The sequence below is a fragment of the Tursiops truncatus genome, chromosome 2, assembly GCF_011762595.2.
Source record: "Tursiops truncatus isolate mTurTru1 chromosome 2, mTurTru1.mat.Y, whole genome shotgun sequence".
In the NCBI taxonomy this organism is placed as follows: Eukaryota; Metazoa; Chordata; class Mammalia; order Artiodactyla; family Delphinidae; genus Tursiops; species Tursiops truncatus.
Window position 1 is genome coordinate 153,774,101 of NC_047035.1, and position 20,423 is coordinate 153,794,523.

At 36.1% G+C, this 20,423-nt stretch overlaps 1 long non-coding RNA gene across 1 annotated transcript in view; it reads right to left on the reverse strand.

Moving 5' to 3' along the window:
• Window positions 1–20,423, reverse strand: part of LOC141277886 (uncharacterized) — a 31,174-nt gene that overhangs the window by 1,280 nt on the left and 9,471 nt on the right. The window contains exons 2-3 of the long non-coding RNA XR_012329756.1: window positions 19,625–19,726; window positions 3,769–3,821 (exon numbers count right to left, since the gene is read on the reverse strand). This is a non-coding gene — a long non-coding RNA (uncharacterized lncRNA). The remainder of the gene's footprint in view (window positions 1–3,768; window positions 3,822–19,624; window positions 19,727–20,423) is intronic.

Consider the following 20,423-nt stretch of genomic DNA (forward strand, 5'->3'; position numbering starts at 1 on the left):
TTTTTTTACCCTAGGCAAAACATAATGATCTATTTTCAAATAATGTGTGTGTGTGTGGGGGGGGGGGAGGGACTGGGTTTTCTAAGCATATTTTAAAGGCTCAAAGGGCTTGCAGACATCAAATGGTTCTTCAAAAATAACAACGTAGTGATTGAAGTGTAAATGAATCCCGAAATATATGGAGTAAATATGCCTGGATTTATTACACATAATTAAAAATTTGACTTGCTTTGGGCAAAATATGACTGAGGCTTTCTACTGAACCCCAAACACCTGGAAACATTGAAACACTGTAATACCAAATCTTTCCAAGTTTGTAAGTCCTGAGATTTCGATAGATCACATTACCTATTTTCCTTCAGAAAAACATTAACCCTTCAATTAAAAGGTCTAAAATACAATCGTTGGGAAGAAATAACATATTCCTTGAAAATTCAAATAAAAGTGGGTTTGCTTACAGATGGAATATTAAAATAAAAAATGTATTTGGGAAGAATTGGATTTGTTTGACAGGATCTGGGTATAAAATGGACTAGACAAGCTGTAACCATAGACTACCTCTAATTGGTTGAATAAATGTTAGGCTCAGGATTGAAAAGATATAAATTAACAGCAGATGAAGCAAATGAAACACAATTTAGGGATTTTGGTTGATTATGAAGTCAGTACGAGTCTACAGTATAATAGTGGTGCCGTGTAAAAGTTATCTTGGACTGAATAACGCATTAAAGTGTGTGGACGCTCTACTCCATGCCCATCAAATCATGCTTTAGTACTATGTTCACATCACAGTTTATGACTTTGTCTGAGGGAGATTAATGTCAATCATGAGTGGACTCATGTAGGAAACATTAAGCAAGTTCAAGAAAATAGTAAGTTCCAGGGGGACATGATAACTACCTAAAAAACAACTGGAAGGGAACAATCTATGAAGGGTTAAGATTTTGATTTATAACAAAGAACTTTTCATTGATTGGAGTTATCAAACTTGGGATAGTACTATTGCCTACTATTTAGGTAATAGTAATTTCCTCCTATCAGAGGTCTTCAAGTAAATAAGTTGGGTTGTTGTAAATTTGGTTGGTTATCACCTAGAAATAAGAAGCACCCTGTATGATAGCAGGGAGTGTTTTGCCTCATGTGTGACTTCCCAAGAAAGTTTCAGCTGCCTCAGGTGGACATGTCCTTTTCCCACTACCCACATTTTATTCACAAGTTGTGACAAATTTGGGGCTCTTGTCTGAGAAACAAGCAAGATGTGACTGAATGCATCTCAGGATAATATATGCAAAGTTCTGTTATATTTAGCCAAAGACAAAACTTGCATTCTTTCATTGTTTTTTAAAAATCTCTCCCTTACTTCTGCAATTCCACTGCTGGGCCACAAAGTCTGGTTGACTTGAATTGTGAGACATACATTGAACAACCAATAGATTTGTACTCAGGTGGCTCCTAGATGCAAGAACTCCTTAGATCCCCCTGGAGAACTTTTTGCACAGTTTGCACCCCAAGTTCTCATAGACTGCAATAGAACTTTGAGTTTACAGCATTTGTGAAAGAGAAGGAGGGTGGCTAATATATTATTTGATATAGACATTAATCTCAACATATGCCATGCTGAACCTGGAACCATCTGTCATTTTGTTGGAAATCTCTTTTGGTGAGATTTTGCTAAAAGGAGTTGCTGTGTCTGGAACCATTCACATTTTTTTTTTTTTTTTTTTCTGATATAACTCCATCCTCTGGTCAAGGTATGGAAACAAACCAGTGAACCAGTAGGTGGATTATACATCATATATTCAAGGCAAGGGTGAGGAGGGTGACAGAGGAAAATGAACATTTATTGAGTGCCTACTCTATGTCTTAGATACTTCTGTTTGATCCAGATCATAACATTGAGGATTAGGAGTTATGATCTCAGTTTTACAGTTAGAGAAACTGATCTAGAGAGAAGGTGAGTAGACTACACAATGTCCCAGCTGGGGACTGCACATATGTTCTGTTTGCCACAATACAACATAAAGATTGTGTATTCTGTGCTCCTTTAACACATAATACATATTTCATTTATTATTTCCTTTATTTCTAATAATTTGTTTCAAAATGTACTAAAGAGAAAGTAAATAAGAACTTTTTTTTTTTTTTTGGCCACATGGCTTGCAGGATCTTAGTTTCCCAACCAGGGATTGAACTGGGGCCACGGCAGTGAAAGTGCCAAAGTCCTAAACCACTGGACCACCAGGGAGAAGTTCAATTGTGTACTTACAAGACTTTGTATAAATTCTTAGCATAGACTAGAGGTCCTAAAATTGTTTAAGAAATAAGTGAGTTAATGAGTATGAGATTGAATAAGAACCTCACACATGTATTTAAATACCCTAGGAAAACTACTGAATTCTAGAGTTGCATGGAAAAAATTGTAGGTGAAATTTTCTACAGTAAGACCCCTGACAATTAGGTAATACCTCTAATGGCAGTTATTCCATTAGACTCTGGTGTGAAAACCAAAAAAAAAAGTGTGTGTGAGTGTGAGTGTGAGAGAAAGTGTGTGTGTCAGCAGAAATTTAGGGGATTCTTTTGTTTCCTATGTGGTCGATCACAAATATAGAGTCCTAAAGTATCTCTTTAAATTCCAATTATAACTTTTTTGTTTGAATGAAGAATTGATTCATATTTCAAATTAATATTCAAATGGATATTTGGGGAGGGACTGGGTACAACAGATCTCTCTAGTAGACATCTAAGAAGCACTATTCTTAGTGGAACAACTATAAGGATGGGATAAAGAATAGAGACAATTATAATATATATGCATTCCTTTCTTCTTCTCTAGAGATGTAAAAAGAATTCATTTTATTTTATATTTTGAATATACCGCAATGCATGTCATTTTAAACCACCTAAGCTTTTCAAAGGAACTCAAAGGAAGGATAACTACAACACAAAGAGAAACCTTGGCCAGTGGAAAGTGAGGAGGAGAAAGGCCTCCGGCAAACCAGAAAGTGAAAAACTGTTCTCAAATCAACTGCTACACAAATTACGGTGCAATATGTTCATTTCCCACAAACACCTTTTCCTTTACAAAATGTTTACCATTTGAAGTCTTTTCTCACTAAACAGCCACATGTGTCTTGTTTCTTTGACATGTATTTGCCTATATCTGAGTTACTTTTAATCTATTATGTGAGGGGAAAACTTCAGTATCTCTAGGTTTTATATAATGGATACAAGTTTTATACAGTCATGAATCTTGCATCTTCTTCATTTCCCACATAGCTGTGCTCAAAGAAAATCTGTAATTTTGTTGCCCAATAATTTGTAAAAATATGTAGGAGAACTTAGGTGTGAAAAATGAGCGGCTATATATTGCCTAATATCATGAATAATTTTGAAGTCGATTAAAACATTCCAGTTTGTTTTACTTAAAAATGAACACATGCAGAAGTTACTAGCAATGCCATAAACTTGTTTTAAGCAGTAACTGAACTGTAGCTACACTGTACAATAGTTGACACCAGTTGGAATAGAGTGTTCTAGACCCCCACAGACCCATTTATCTCCATGGAACAAGCAACCAAATAACCTAATTTAAAATATTACATACAGATTACTTTTGCTAATCTAGGTTTATGAAAACATTCATTTGTTTTCCAAAGGAATATCTTTACATGTAGTTATATTGTTAGCTAATTTGATTCTATGTTTTCATATATGAATAGTATGTGCTTTGCTCTTTATTTTCTATTTAGCATATATCTACCTACTTACCTATTTATCTATTTATCCATTTCATTCTTCACTCCTAAACTCATTTGATGTATCTTGAGAAAATAAAATTAAACTGGTACAGCAATTATATTGTTGAAAAACAGACAGAATGGTAAAAACACATTTTCCCAGAAAGGAAGTTATTACAAGTAAATGTATGTCATGAGGTCTAGACTATAGCTGAAGGTCATGGTCATTTACTAAAGTCATACCTTTGGCAGGATTACATCAGTTGCTCCATAGGAGGAAAGCTTTTACTCCTACAGAGCTCTATTACAATTTTCCTTCATGATTTCTTACAACTGTATCACTCACTTGGTGATTTCATGATATGTGGGCACTTTCAACAGAATCCCCATAACTTCTGACGATATTTATACATCTATTGAAAATGTACCAAAAGCATAATACATAAGAGAACATGAAATATTTTTGCAGCACAGTGCTATGCTCTTGTTATTATTAAATTAAATCTATGATTTCTACAGATTTCTTTTATATTAGGCAGTCTAGTCTATTAGAATATTCAGAGATTATATAGAGCACACAAGTATTCTACCTTTCAGCTTTCAAATAGGAAGCAGATTTTATTACATGACAAGTATACCAGTCCTTGCCATTTCTTAGTTTTAAAAGGCCAAGTTGGTCAAGAAAGTCATGGTAACTTGGATAACACTTGAAAAATCCCACTTCACAGGAGTACACACAGGCGCATCCTTTGAGACTATGTCCTTATACCTCCAACTGTGTTTGGTACTGTCTCTCACCCCACAGTGATGGAGGTTGGTCTCAGCAGGGCTGCTGCCAGCACACCAGGGATGGGGCTCAGGGAGTGGATGGTGGGTGGGTGATGATGACAAAGACCTGGGGAAAAGCCTCTTGCCCTGAACTCTCATTTCCACTTAGTCTCTAAAGTGGGATATTCTTCCAAAACCTTTAAGTCTATGATAAAAATTAAGGGTGAAAATACAAAATGGCTCAGAGGAAGCAACAGTAATTTCAGTTCACGAAGAGATGCAAATGGCCTTTGATGGCTGGGAGCTTTTCCTGAGAGGCAGCAAGTTAAGTAGGAAAGAGTAAAGCATTTTGAGTTCGATGTGAGGCCAACTCGCCTTGCCACTTCGTTCAGTCCCTTCTGTCCAAATTTTAGCTGCCTCGCCTGTCAAACAGGGATAATCATACTAGGGATTTTTAGAAGCTCAAGGAGATGAAAGCACTGATGAACACTAACGAGCTAGCTGAATTTTATTTAATTCCTCGGCTTCTAAAACCAACTTGAGAGAGTTCTTCAAGACATGAGGGTCCTGGAAAAGTGGGCAGAGTGGGCAGGGAGGAGAAATCGCCAGAGGGCAGAGGGGGGGTAGGGACAAAGGGAGGAAGCATAGATATCTTTCTACATGGATTCACTCCTCCGTGATTTTCTTGAAGCCCTTGACCTGCTCACCTACCGCAAGAAATTCCATGTAACCATTAGCAAATAGAAAATTTATCAAATGCTGCCACCAGAATGCAATGCTATCCAACTATACCTTAACAGGCAAAGAAGCTGATCAAGGCTGAATGACAATGAGTATTAGTTTCTATGGAATGATTCAGAAGTAATGAATACTCAACGACATAGTATTTGCAAAAAATTCATTTCATTAGCTTATAATGTACTTCTAACTTTGGGAGCATGGAACATAATTTGTTCTGTGTATAGAGAAATAGGCTCCTATTCAACATAAATTCCTGCAAAGCAATTCAGTCCAATCCATTCTAATAAAAAAATATTTAATATGTTTAGGGCACATTGCTTAGAGTTTAGCAGTGTTTAAGTGATCCATCATAAAAGGATACAGTGTAGGACCAAAATATTTTAGTAACGTGGAACAAACATTAAAAGTGAAAAATACGACTGCATGAAATGATGCATAAATGTGGTTTAAAACGAGTCTCCTTTTAATCTTGACTAGTTTTGAACATAAACACTTGCAGTGTAAAAGCCACAGGCACTCAGTAAAAATTTCGGGATAATCTTTAAATTTGTTGTTAATGCTACAGTTTACTTAAAACTGGAAAGCACCCCCTTACAAGTGAAAAAAGTCAAAAAAAACAAAAAGACTACTCTTCAATATTATTACCCAGCACTCGAATAATAAACTGAACAGTTTTTTGACTCTTTTTATTCAGAAAGAATACAAAAGTTAAACCCTACTATCATTAGTCAAAACTGAGACACCTATTATTAAATAATTACGTTATACTTAGTGAAAGATTTGTCAGTCAAGCTCACTGAAAGTTCAACTCCATGAGGACAGAAAATATGTCTTATTCCCTGAAAAAACTCTATCTTAGAGAAAAGTGACTAACAAAAAATCAAATTATTATTGAATAAATCAATGCGATGGATTCAATATGTAGGCCAGACGTAACAGGAGGTTTTGGAGTCAAGGTTACTTTTTTAAATAATTTAATGCTAAATAAAATATAGCAGTTAAATATTACATATTTACTATGATCATAAATTAATTAATGATAAAAGCTTTATGGGAAATATTTCAAAATATTAATAATCAGTTGCTTAAGGGGAAAGAAATATAATATTTCCCACTCCCACTCAATTACAACTTTATACTTTCCAAATTTTCCACAGTGAGCACAGATTGTTTTTATCATAAACCAGTTTTTAAAAACACCATTTCGCTTTGCAAAATAACTAGCAATGTGAATGATTGTGGGTACTGATTGGCAAAAAGAAGGGCAGTTCAGAGATGTGGGAATTGAGGGGGAAATGGACCTTTCCTGTGTTTCACTGAAAAGAGACTACAATGTGGTTAATATAAAGAGAACTTTGATGGGCTCACAGGCGGCTGCCAGCTGTGCCTGCCTGAAAGGTAATAAGTCTCTGTGGGTCAGGACAGATTTGGGAACACAACTTTATGGATGTGAATCTTGCTTCTGCCTCTGGCTTGCTTTGCGAGCCTGGGAACCCACAGACTCTTGCTTGTGTTTCAGTAACCTAAACTGAAGTTACTTAAATTCTCTATTTCTTTATCTGTGAAATGGGGGCAATATTAGTACTTGCTTCCTATTGTGTGGATTACTAAAGTTAACATTTGTTAGAGCATTTAGCACAGTGCCTGGCAACATGTTAAATGCTATGTAAGTGAAAGCTCTTATCACGAACTATTATTCACTCTATGCAAGGGACCACAACAAAACAAACAGACATATTTGTCTCCATCTTTGTCTTTTTTTTTGCGATACGCGGGCCTCTCACTGTTGTGGCCTCTCCCGTTGCAGAGCACAGGCTCCGGACGCCAGGCTCAGCGGCCATGGCTCACGGGCCCAGCCGCTCCGCAGCATGCGGGATCCTCCCGGACCGGGGCACGAACCCGTGTCCCCTGCATCGGCGGGCGGACTCTCAACCACTGTGCCACCAGGAAAGCCCCATCTTTGTCTTTTAACTTTACCTAACCCCCTTCCTGTCTAGAGCAACCCTTCCCCTCCTCTCTTCTTGTTCTGCTCAGTGCTGTGTCACGGCTGGGACACCAAATACTCTTCTGCATATATGGCTACCAAGTCTGTATTCTCCCAGCAATATATTTATGAATCACAGAAGCCCCACACAAGCTGAGGCCACCCACAGTCCCACGTGCAGTTAACCATGAAGATGTTATGGTAAGACTTGTATTCTCTGCTGTATGTATAGTTTTTGCTGGGAGATTGTGCTACACACAACTACTCAAAAAAGCATTTCAGGTATTTTTGGCACCCTAGTAAAAAGACACAGAAAAAAACAGGCTATTGCCTCAGCCCATGTCCCATAAAATAACCTGTATTGAAAGGTACATCTCTTGTCTAACCAACATTCCTTTTGGGGGTGGCAAGTGGGTTCGTAGAACCAAGGAGGCACTGGACACCATTTCCGAAAGGTAGACCAACATCAAACACATCAAAATCTTACATCAAAATGTAATATTTCCCAGGTTCAGACAAAAGAGCCAGCATATTAGTTCCCAAGTCGCTATTAAATCTTTTATATTTAAAGTAAAGCATGCTATTGCTCTTTAAAGTAATACCCCCAATTTCTTAGCAAGATGTTACAGTATTCTTAGTCAATGGAAAGTCAGAGCAGAAGGGAAACACAGGCTCCCATGCACATTTTACCTAAGGCTATTTCTCTAGGGAAAATGATTCCTCTCTTAGCTTTAAAAAGACTCTCTACAGAAAAGTGCCAAAGGAAAGAGACACCGGCTCAACCTAATCAAATTATCCAATCTTAATGATCAGTGAAAACAGTGGAGAGCATCACCATTTTTCTCTAACATTCAGGGCAGAGAAAGGGATCTGTGATTAGAGTCAATGAATCTAGGGTTAATACTAATACTTCAGCAAGGACAGAGACAACCAAGGGCTAGGTGTCTGAATCTATGATGCTTCAATGCCCAGGGATGACCATCCCAGGGCACTTTCCCCTCCTCTCTCATTTTCAGGATGGAGAAAGAGATTAAGATGCGTAGAAATTAGGCTCAAACTTTGGAGATGAGTATGGAGGCTCCTTAAAAAGCTAAAAATAGAGTTACCATATGATTCAGCAGTCCCACACCTGGGCAAGTATCTGGGGAAGACAAAAGGTCTAATTTGAAAAGATGCATGTACCCCAATGTTCACAGCAGCACTATTTATATTAGCTAAGATATGGAAGCAACCTAAATGTCCATCGACAAATGAATGGATAAAGAAGCCGTGGAGTGTATATATATATATATATATATATATATACACATACACACACACACACACATATATATGTATTCTATATATATATCTTCCATTATATATATTATATATAATGGAATATTACCCAGCCATATAAAAGAATGAATAATGTCATTTGCAGCAACATGGATGGACCTAGAGATTATCATACTAAATGAAGTAAGTCAAACAGAGAAAGACAAGTATCATATGATATCACTTATATGTGAAATCTAAAAATTGATACAAATTAACTTATTTACAAAACAGAAATATACTCACAGACAGAAAACAAACTTATGGTTACCAACTGGAAAGGAAGGGGGAGGGATAAGTTGGGAATTTGGGATTAACAGATATACACTGCTATGTATAAAACAGATAAACAAGGACCTACTGTATAGCACAGGGAACTATATTCCATATCTTGTTATAACCTATAATGGAAAAGATCTGAAAAATGTATATGTATATCTGAATCACTTTACTGTACACCTGAAACATTGTAAATCAACTATACTTTAAAAAAAAATAAAGTAGGCTCAAATCCTCTGAGCAAGACATCATGATACAAGAATAGAAAAAAAATCTAATCAGAGTAACCACAGTCTCAGTCCTCTAAAAATTTATGTAATAGTCTAAAATGAAAGCTCATCTTAGGATGAGGACATAAAAGAAAATAAAGTGATCCCAACAACTGGATTTTAGGAAAACTCCACCTCGATAAATATCAGGGAGGCTGATGGTAGACTATCTGGTAAACCAACCAGTTTTATGAGATTGTCTGTAGTTTACTTATCTTGAATGTGGTTCAAGCTCTAAGATTTGCTGCTGCTTAGAAAAGGGGACTGCATTCTTTCACACAGTTCACTTTATGTTGAGTGTGACCTTGAATGAGTGGAAGAGAAAAAAAACCAAGAGTAAATACAAGAAAAGCATTGATTTCCAGGATATCTTTCTTTTTGGAGAATCCTTCTACCTCTCTGAGTCTACTTCCCAAAGTAGTAGCCACATTTTTTTTTTTTTAAATCAAGCAAGCAGCAAAATAACTTGCCTCTTAGAGTTTTCTTTGTATACCATATTTTGAAGGCTGTTATTCTCTGATGTTATATCTGAATTTTGTAAAGAAACATTAAGAATGTAGATCCTCACTAATTGGAAGTTGATAAAATATCTCATATCCTTCACTTTAAATGACCTATTTTGGTAGGGGGGGGGGGTGTGTGTGTGTGTGTGTGTGTGTGTGTGTGTGTGTGTGTGTGTGTGTGTGTGTGCGCGTGTGCGTGTGTGTGTGTTTTGGTATTGCTTACAGAAGTATAATTCATTTTAATCTTTCTTTATACAATGATATACATAGGAACCTCTACCTATCTGCTAGGTTTTTTTGGGGTTTTTTTCCCAGTCTGTTCTACTGCCCTGAAAGGGAAGTTTTAAAAAAAAAAAAGTTGTGGCATTTTACCACCACGCAGTCCTCAAAGTGAGAGGTGAAAGGCCCATACAGTATTGCTTTATAATCTCAACCATGTTTCCACTTCCTGCCATGCAGCACTATGATCAAGTACATCTGCCCTGGTTCTCAGCTTTACCTTGCTGTAAATGTTACACAGAGGCTAGCTACTCAGTAACTTTCTTTTTCCCTCTTTTAAATCAGTGCTTTTTGATATTGAAGCATATCTAGTCTCTTCATGGCCCTTTGAATTATTCTGTCATTTTTGCACAAGAGCATATCAGGAAACGTAGAAAATTCACAAATGCCTACTGATAATTATGATTATTAGAATACCTCTGGTGACTACAGTGATATTTAGAAAGCCTGCTTGACATAAATCCCAGTGCTATAGGGAGACTTTATATTTACATGAGACATTTAAATAGTTACATTTCCAATAATTAGTCAGATAGTTTTTAGCTTTAAAAAAATCACAGCAACATTCTATGATTATATTTCCCAAAAATAAAATCTGTAGGAAGCTTTAACATTCTATTATTTGAATTACTGTAGGAAAGAATCAAGCACAGGAACCTTCATTTAAGCTCTGATATTCTATGGATCTTTCAACTGTTTGTATTGTTGTTAAATTTAGTATTATTTAAATAAAAGGTATTAGTACGTTTATTCAGTCAATAAAACATTATTTCTGAAGAACATATTAAATGCAAGTTATTTAAGAGTTTAAAAGATAATAAGTCAAATTTTATTCACAAATAAAAATGTGTTGGATGATATATTGTGTGAAGAAGGATGTGGCAAGCCCACATATAACTGTAATTCAAAATATACTATTAAGTAACCACAGACGAGGTAGGCTCAAATGCTCTGAAGTGTCAAATGCGAGAGCAGTCTTGGACCATAAGTGAAATTTTCTCATAGTTTATAGCATGTTTATGAATTACAAGACTGAAATTTTAAAATAGCTTTGAAAATATATTCAGGTAAACTGAATATGTTAAAATAAGCTTAAATTCAAATAACTGATTTATTACAGAAAAGTGTGTAGAGTACTGTTTTATATATATATGTATACTGGTGGGGTATAAAATAATACATTATGTTACTACTCATCTAGTTTGTAAGTAACCAAAAATCTCAAACGAATATTCCCGAGTATGATTCAGAATAAAAAAAGGGAAAAATAGGGAAACTGGTACTGAAGGTGGATTTTTCTTTTTCTTTTTTTAAACATCTTTATTGGAGTATAATTGCTTTACAATGGTGTGTTAGTTTCTGCTTTATAACAAAGTGAGTCAGTTATACATATACATATGTTCCCATATCTCTTCCCTCTTGCGTCTCCCTCCCTCCCACCCTCCACATCCCACCCCTCTAGGTGGTCACAAAACACCGAGCTGATCGCCCTGTGCTATGTGGCTGCTTCCCACTAGCTATCTATTTTACGTTTGGTAGTGTATATATGTCCATGCTACTCTCTCGCTTTGTCACAGCTTACCCTTCCCCCTCCCCATATCCTCAAGTCCCTTCTCTAGTAGGTCTGTGTCTTTATTCCCGTCTTGCTCCTATGTTCTTCATGACCATTTTTTTTTTTAGATTCCATATATATGTGTTAGCATACGGTATTTGTCTTTCTCTTTCTGACTTACTTCACTCTGTAGGACAGACTCTAGGTTCAACCACCTCACTACAAAGAACTCAATTTCGTTTCTTTTTATGGCTGAGTAATATTCCATTGTATGTATGTGCCACATCTTCTTTATCCATTCATCTGTTGCTGGACACTTAGGTTGCTTCCATGTCCTGGCTATTGTAAATAGAGCTGCAATGAACATTTTGGTACATGACTCTTTTTGAATTATGGTTTTCTCATTTTTCTAAAATATTTTTCAGTATTTGATATATCAGATAGTAGACTTTCAGTGGAACTCATGCACATTTTATTCATGTTCTTCAATCTTCTCCTTCACTCTTTCATAAATTATTTGGTTAAATGGCATTTTTTATCATGTTTCTTAAAATGCCATTTAATTTTAATTTAGTCAAGGTTTTTATAAGTATATCAGTTAGGAAGGAATTTATCTTCAAGGGTCAATAGTAATCTCTATTATTTAATCTCCTTTTAGCAACTATAATTTCGTTTTGATATACTCTTTAGCACATTATTTTTTTCTTAACATCTTTATTGGAGTATAATTGCTTTACAATGGTGTGTTAGTTTCTGCTGTATAACAAAGTGAATCAGCTATACATATACATATATCCCCATATCTCCTCCCTCTTGCGTCTCCCTCCCACCCTCCCTTTCCCACCCCTCTAGGTGGTCACAAAACACTGAGCTGATCTCCCTGTACTATGAGGCTGCTTCCCACTAGCTATCTATTTACATTTGGTAGTATATATAAGTCCATGCCACTCTCTCACTTTGTCCCAGCTTACCCTTCCCCCTCCCCGTGTCTTCAAGTCCATTCTCTACGTCTGTGTCTTTATTCCTGTCCTGCCCCAAAGTTCTTCATAACCATTTTTTTTTTTTTTAGATTCCATATATATGTTAGCACATTACTTTTTAGGAGATAAGCAGATTCTGGCAATTGAATCCCATCTGCAACCTACCCCCTTGATTAAAAAAGAAGTCAACTATTTTAAGAGAGTAGATCTGTTTTAGAATCAAACAATGTAAAGTAAAAATTATATTTAAAAGTATCAGCCAGTCCACAAGGCTGATACGATCATTCAGTAGGCTTTTAAACTGCTGCTAAGAAACATAAATGTGTTTTATTCTTTAAGGATTTGGAAGTAATACAAGAAATATTCTAATAATCCTCTGAAAAGGAAGGAAGGTCAGAAGGTAGGAAAGTAGGAAGGGAGGGAGGGAGGGAAGAAGGAAGGAAGGAAGGAAATGTATGACTAAAGGAAATAAGTAGTATGTCTAAATTTTTCCTAAACATTTATCATATATTTTTATATTTTAGCTATCTTCAGATATGTTAGCTTAAAAATTCACTAGATATTTTTAGAAGCTGGTTTGTTCATCTCTAAATACAGCAATTTCAAGTGGTCCCTATAATCTCTGCAAAGCATAGAAGTCTGATACTGCATAATTTTATATCAAGTGAATACTAAATTGATTATTAAACCAATGATTTTGGAACTGGAGGAATTTGTAACAAGAGCTAAGAAACTACATGGTCTGAACTACGTGGTTACAAATCATCAGGAGACTGTTGACAAATTCAGATATTTGGGGAATTGGTGATACATAAAGAATATGTCAAAATATTTAATAAAGAAATTTATCTCGTCAAAAAATGGGTGGAAGATCTAAATAGACATTTCTCCAAAGAAGATATACAGATGGCTAAAAGTCACATGAAAAGATGCTCAACATCACTAATTATTAGAGAAATGCAAATCAAAACTACAATGAGGTATCACCTCACACCAGTCAGAACGGCCATCATCAAAAATCTACAAACAGTTGGGCTTCCCTGGTGGTGCAGTGGTTGAGAGTCCGCCTGCCGATGCGGGGGACGCGGGTTCGTGCCCCGGTCCGGGAGGATCCCACGTGCCGTGGAGCGGCTGGGCCCGTGAGCCATGGCTGCTGGGCCTCCGCGTCTGGAGCCTGTGCTCCGCAGCGGGAGAGGCCACAGCGGTGCGAGGCCCATGTACCACAAAATAAAAAAAAAAAAAAAAACAAACTACAAACAATTAATGCTGGAGAGGGTGTGGAGAAAAGGGAACCCTCTTGCACTGTTGGTGGGAATGTAAATTGGTACAGCCACTATGGAGAACAGTAAGAAGATTCCTTAAAAACTAAAAACAGAGCCACCATGTGATCCAGCAATCCCACTCCTGGGCATATATACAAAGAAAACCATAATTCAAAAAGATACACGCACCCCAATGTTCATTGCAGCACTATTTACAACAGCCAGGACATGGAAGCAACCTAAACATCCATCAGCAGAGGAATGGATAAAGAAGATGTGGTACATATATAAAATAGAGCCATAAAAAATAATGAAATAATGCCATTTGCAGCAACATGGATGAACCTAGAGATTGTTATCCTGATTGAAGCAAGTCAGACAGAGAAAGACAAATATCATATGATATCACTTATATGGGAATCTAAAAAAAGGGTACAAATGAACTTACCTACAAAACAGAAATAGAGTTACAGATATAGAAAACAAACTTATGGTTACCAGGGGATAAGGGGGGGGGGGGTGGGAGGGATAAATTGGGAGATTGGGACTCACATATACACACTACTAATATATAAAATAGATAACTAATAAGGACCTCCTGTACAGCACAGGGAACTCAATACTCTGTAATGGCCTATATGGGAAAAGAATCTAAAAAGAGTGGGTATATGTATATATATAACTGATACACTTTGCTGTACACCTGAAACTAACACAACATTGTAAATCAACTATACTCCAATAAAAATGAAAAAATTATATATATATATATCTCATGTGTTGAGGATTTTACTGTCTTGGCAACAGGATATTTTATAAAATCCTACATAATTCAGACTCTGCAAATGAAAAAAAAATGAAAAAAACAGTCTTACTAGGAGTTCTGATTTTAACTTACATTGAAATTGTTTGATGCTCATATACACACAGTAGCCTAAAATCTCAGTGACAATGTCACAAGTCTCCAAAAATGCAGAAATTGGGTATTATGTAGATAAAATTCAGAAGGTTCACTAAATTTAAAACTTTTCACAGCCAGTACTTCAAATGGATTTAGCAACTATATTAAACAGGCTGGGCCAATAAACTAATACAATAGTCAGCTTTAGTGTTTTCAGTCTTACCCAGTGTCCTTTTCTTGGCCTTAATAATTATTCCATTTGGAATTTCAGTATTATCAAATAAATTAGTAATCACACAGAAATCATTCCAACCTTTGTGGTAAGAATATCAGCTTAAATGCATTACCTATTTTCTAGAACATTATCTTTTCTGGAATTTTTTACAGTGGTGCCTGCATGGGGAAAGGCACTGGTTTTCTAAAATATAAACACTCTGAGAATTTACTAGAGATTTGTACCAAACTTATGAGAAGTGGGTTATTGGGGTCTTTTTCAATGCCATTCCTTTTCAGTGTTTACTTTCCCAATTTACATTGTTCTTACATTTCCTTCAGATTTCCACTGTTAATATTCTAATGTATCTTGGTTGATCTTTTGAGTTATGTCTTTCTTTATTAATCTTTTCAATTAAAGTAGGACTTCTTGAGGTTTGGTCCTAGAATAGTGGTTTTCAGCCTCAGAGGCCAGTCTTTGGCTAGGTGACTTATTTAGGGTCAAGCAAATAGACAAATCTTATCTCATTCTACATAAAAATACATGTTAACCACCAAGAATAGATGTAACAGACTTTATAAACTTGACATACTCCATCAAAAAAATGACACTGTAATACTTACTAGATTCAGAATTACTAAACCCTATCTTATTTAAAGGGTTTGCTTTTACATATGTGCACTCATGTTATTTTTTATAACATTGTTATTTTAAACTAATTTCCCCCCTCAGATTTAACATTTTTAGTCCTTCCTTTAGGTAAACAAGTATTCATTTAAAAATTTCAGTGATTTTTATAATATCCAAGTGTAAAATAAATGAGGAGAGAGCACCAAAAATGCCTTATTACTCATCCTTTGTGTAACTCAGAATAGCTGAATTTATTTACCTTCTAATAGCGATATAGAGCTTAACTTGGAGTAGACTCAAAACATACACAAGGTTTTCAGAAACTTGTAAGTGACCAGAACATGGAAGGATCTTGAGACTTTAAACACACTATCTTTTAACCACAACCATTTTAATTTACTACCTGGTGATACAAACTTCTGAAACAGCCATTAGCTTCTCAGTTAAAATGCAGCCTTGCATATACCTGCATCTGACCTGTGTATTTCTTTTTTTTTTAATCACAAGAAGTGTAGCTATCATTTGTAAAATAGATTTCCTGTGTGATGTGTTTGACCACTCCCCAAAGTATCTGATATTTTTTTAAAAAGTAACACATTGCAATTTTAGCTAATTGTGTTGAAAGGATAAGAAACACTCTTTTAAACCTGAAGATATCCCAGTCACCCTTAGCTCTTCTCATTTAACAAATGCAACAGTGCCATACAGGACGTCAAGTGAGATTTCTCCAGGTAAATGACCTCGTTTCAGAACTTGGTGATGATGGGAAGGGTGTATCACCCCCAAACCCAGCTCAGTCTGCATAGTTTAAATATAGAATTTTTTACCCAAATATTCCAGGTTTTTATTTAGCCAGAGACAATTTAATTTAAGCTTAGCAAATACCTTTGGAAAGCTAACTTTTTTCTTTCTCACCTTCAGTTTTGTATTAATCTTAACCTTTGAATTACTGATTTGCTTAAGGACGACTACTCTTTCTACTTAAGATTATAGATTTGGGCTCAGTGCTTTTATGCAAGTGAAACTATTGCTAGCCACAGCCCTAAAGACTGTCCTAGCATTTATTTACTTGAACTGTTTGCTCTCCACCACAACAGTTTTTCCATTCTTTTCTGTTATCAGCCGAAGATGAATCTGTTTTTGAGATTTGTTCCCAGAACAAAAATGAGGTGATTTAAGTTTGGCCAAGAAGTATTTTGAAGAGGAAGATATAGAAGTCAAAACTCCAACTAAATCACTCTCTGAGGACACAGTCTCTTTTTGATACACTAATGAGGTTCATTAGTTCTTCTGAGTTTCTATGGGAGATCTGTGGGCAGAACTCAACCAGGAAATGGTCGCCTCCAAACTCTGAAAATACCAGGGGACAACAGTTGACAGTTTCCACTAAGTAATCCTGCTGACCCTTGAGCTCTGCTTTTATCTTCCCTAAATGACTCACTCTACTGTGGTTTTAATTAAGAAAAATCATGTGGGGAGTGCAAAGATCTGGGAAAGATCGAACCCAAATTTATATACAACTGGCTACTTATAGATACAAAGGATATTTTTCTGCATAATTCACTGTCTAGAATTTTTAAAAATTATCCTTAGGACAGAAGACAATTTTTATAGAAATGTTTTCATTCAAAATCCAAAAATGTTCATTTATTAATTTTATCAGAAGTATCCATTTACTCTATGTAATCATCACACTGTCCAAAGTCCCTTAATCACTCAAAAAAATAGTTTCACTTCTTTTGAAGCCTCCGTTCTTCCTTTCCTGGGTACTGTGGTGGAAATCAAATGGAGCTGATATTTTCTTAGAATAACACGCAGTTTTAAAAACGTTAAGTCCTTTGTAACTATAGCGACTTAGCTGACTCTAATGGTTTAAACTGATGCTTCTAGAAGCTGAATTTGTTACTCTTAGAATTGTGCAGACTATTTTAAAGGCTTGAACATATATATTGGACAAGATGGTTACCTTTATGGAGTTTGTTCAGATAAAAATGCGTTAAATACAGTAATGAATAAGCACAGAGGAATTTAGGTAAATGTGACACATTTTAATAGTTTAGTAATAAGAGCCGAGTGAACCCAGGACACTTGGAGAACTGAAACTACCTTGCTCAAGAACAGAGAAGAGAGAATGGAGGCATGGTAGAAAACGCACTACTAGAGTGGAATGCAAATATGTGATGCTTGACTTAAATGAATTTACTTGATTCTAGGTGACAGCCTCTGAGCCTACATCTTAACCATTCCTGTAATAAGTTAGATATTGTTAAATGATCTTAGATCAATGTAATTGATTAACAGAAGCAAAGTATAGACTTTACTTTGGGGGGTTAGTGTTTTTAAGAAAGTTTTTCATCATTTAAGCAAGTGATTTTAAGAGACTTAAAATGGCTTTTTTTTTAATGATTTTTATAAGTTAAAAATATCAGCTGCAGAAAATATAGACCACAACTACAGTTTAAAACTGCATGTATAAATCTATTTTTTTCTTTTTTGTTTTCCTCTTCTCTAAATTTCTACCTGAGGTCAGTAGAAATTCACCTGTGGTGCATGAATTCAGATTGAGATACAGTAACGATGTGATAATAGTGGGGGCTTTTTGTTAACCCAATAAGTAAAAAAGATCCCTATTTTATACCAATGAAGATCAAATCAATTTGAGATGCCTATTATTGGATCATTAATTATACATTCAATTCATCTTTCTGTCATATACTTTCTACAGTACAGTGTTAGAGGCTGGGGACAAAATGGAGAGAACAGTGAGTGACACTGTGGGTTGGTACAAAAAGAGTCTATATAATTCAGTGACTTGTACATTCATGAGTCTGACTGGAACAGGACACACAATTTCTGGTAAAGTGTGGTAAGAATGACAGAACTGGCCAGACTCACAGAAATCACTTGTTCCAAACTCCTATTTTATGGGCAAGGAACGTGGAGCTGAAAAGGGTCACGTGTCCAAGGTTACATAGTTTATTGATAATATGCTGGTTGGTTCCCAGAGCCCAGTCTCCTATGTGTAAATTATATTCAAGTATTTCTAAGCAAGGGAATACAGAGGAGTCTGATTCTAACCCATAATTCCTTTTTAAACGTTTATTAAAAATGTGTTTGTCTCATCAAATACTTCTACTTCAAAAGAGTAAAAAGTTGAAAATAATGAGGCATCATTTCATGGCAATTATTGTCTATTTTAGGGAATCGGCTGCTTATTGTCACAGATGGTGGTCATGTGAATTTGTTAAACTCCAGATTTGGACCTTTTAAGACAGAAAATGGCCAGAATGCCAAAGAGGCAAAATAGCTCTATCAGCCTGAAAGCAAACAGGAGAGCAGTGGAGGCAGCACTGAATGGCGACCTGAGGGAATCCAGCCCAAAGCTGTGCGCAGGAGGAGGGCAGCACTACAGTGTCAGCTGCCTAGAGATGAGGACAGAGTGCTGTACCAGTGCACCTAAAGAGCAGACTCACCAAATCTAAAACCCTATTGGAGGGACAACCTGTCCAGTCCATTTAGGGACATCAATTGGCTTTTTGTACTTTCATCACGTTGTATAACGTACAAAGAGCTTCATCTATATGCTCTCAAAGCGTATAGGATTCTCATAGCATTTTTCTTTTGTTTCTGAAACTAAACCAAACCAAACCAAAATAATAACTTAAGAAGAAATCAACTTCTGCAATAATCTGCAGTAGTAGATCCTAACTATACCCATCGTTTCCACCACTTCTTTGAATAAGATATTAAATAAGTTATGGCTTTACATTTAGAATTATAGCTCATCTAATCTGCAAATATTATGTGTAGGATACAGGAAATGCATCATTGGTATGCTTGGTTTCTCAGACAACACAGTTGGGGTCTTGAAACCACAAACTCACTTTCCTTATATGAATGATATTTCTGCAATAGTAACACCAAATACATGTACCAAGACTGTACTACTAAATGCATATTCTCAGAGTGAATTGCATGCAGTTTGGCACTGGGTGGTTTTCTAATTTATGATTTCTCTTAATGAACATACTTCAAATTTTTGGAAGAATTCCACAAAAGAAGGAAAAAAGGCAATTCAGTTACCGTTTTAGTTTTGTGAAAATACTATTTTGGATTGGATAGCAGATTAAAAATTCAAATTTCCCAAGCTATAATCTCCATGGAGAAAGTATTTGCTAGAGTTTAAAAGGACTGCATAGGGTACTTACACTGCATTGCCAGGGGCCTGGAGAGTTGATATCCTGAGTCCTCTTGACAAGCAATGAAGGGTTGTTTCATTAAGTACAAAGACATCGTTCTTATTTTAAAAACTGTGGGCAGAAACAGAAGCCCAGGGCTAATTTTTCCAGTCTTAATTCTGGAGTCTTGGTGACTGAAGACTGAAGATACTCTCTTTGAGAAAGCATATTATTTTTACTCACAGATAAACATTAAAATATCTTAGCTGATCAGTGGGCTGAGATTAAAAGGTTTCATTTTTGAATCATCAGATTGGGGTGTATAAGGGGGAGAGCTTGTAGGGCTTGTTCAGAGGAATTTGCTAAGGTGCTCAGCTCCCAGCATTAAAAAAGTAATTCTGGCATACCGTCTTGATTTAAAACACTTCTTTGCAAACCCTAGTCATGGGATAGAAGGAAAACAACAGCTACAATCACAACTGGTTTATGGTTCTCTCCATTGAAACTGGGACAAAATTTGCAAGATCCCACTCTGGAACTGATTACCTTCTCCATTCTGTAAATAGCAGAGAACTTAGTCTCACTAACTCAAGGTAGATTTAGGTTGTGTTCCCTCCTGACCTTGTGATGGAGAAGTCAAAAGGAATAGCTCTTGGGGGATGGCAGGGAGGCAGTTAATGTTCCAGAATCTTCTCTCTTTTCCTCTTAATGCAGAAATGGGTGGGCACAATAAATCTGTGTTCCCTTACACATATATTACGGGTGGGTGGGGGTGGGTTGCTAGAACCCCTCTTTTGCTTTCCAGTACCTCCTTCTTATTCACCTAGGA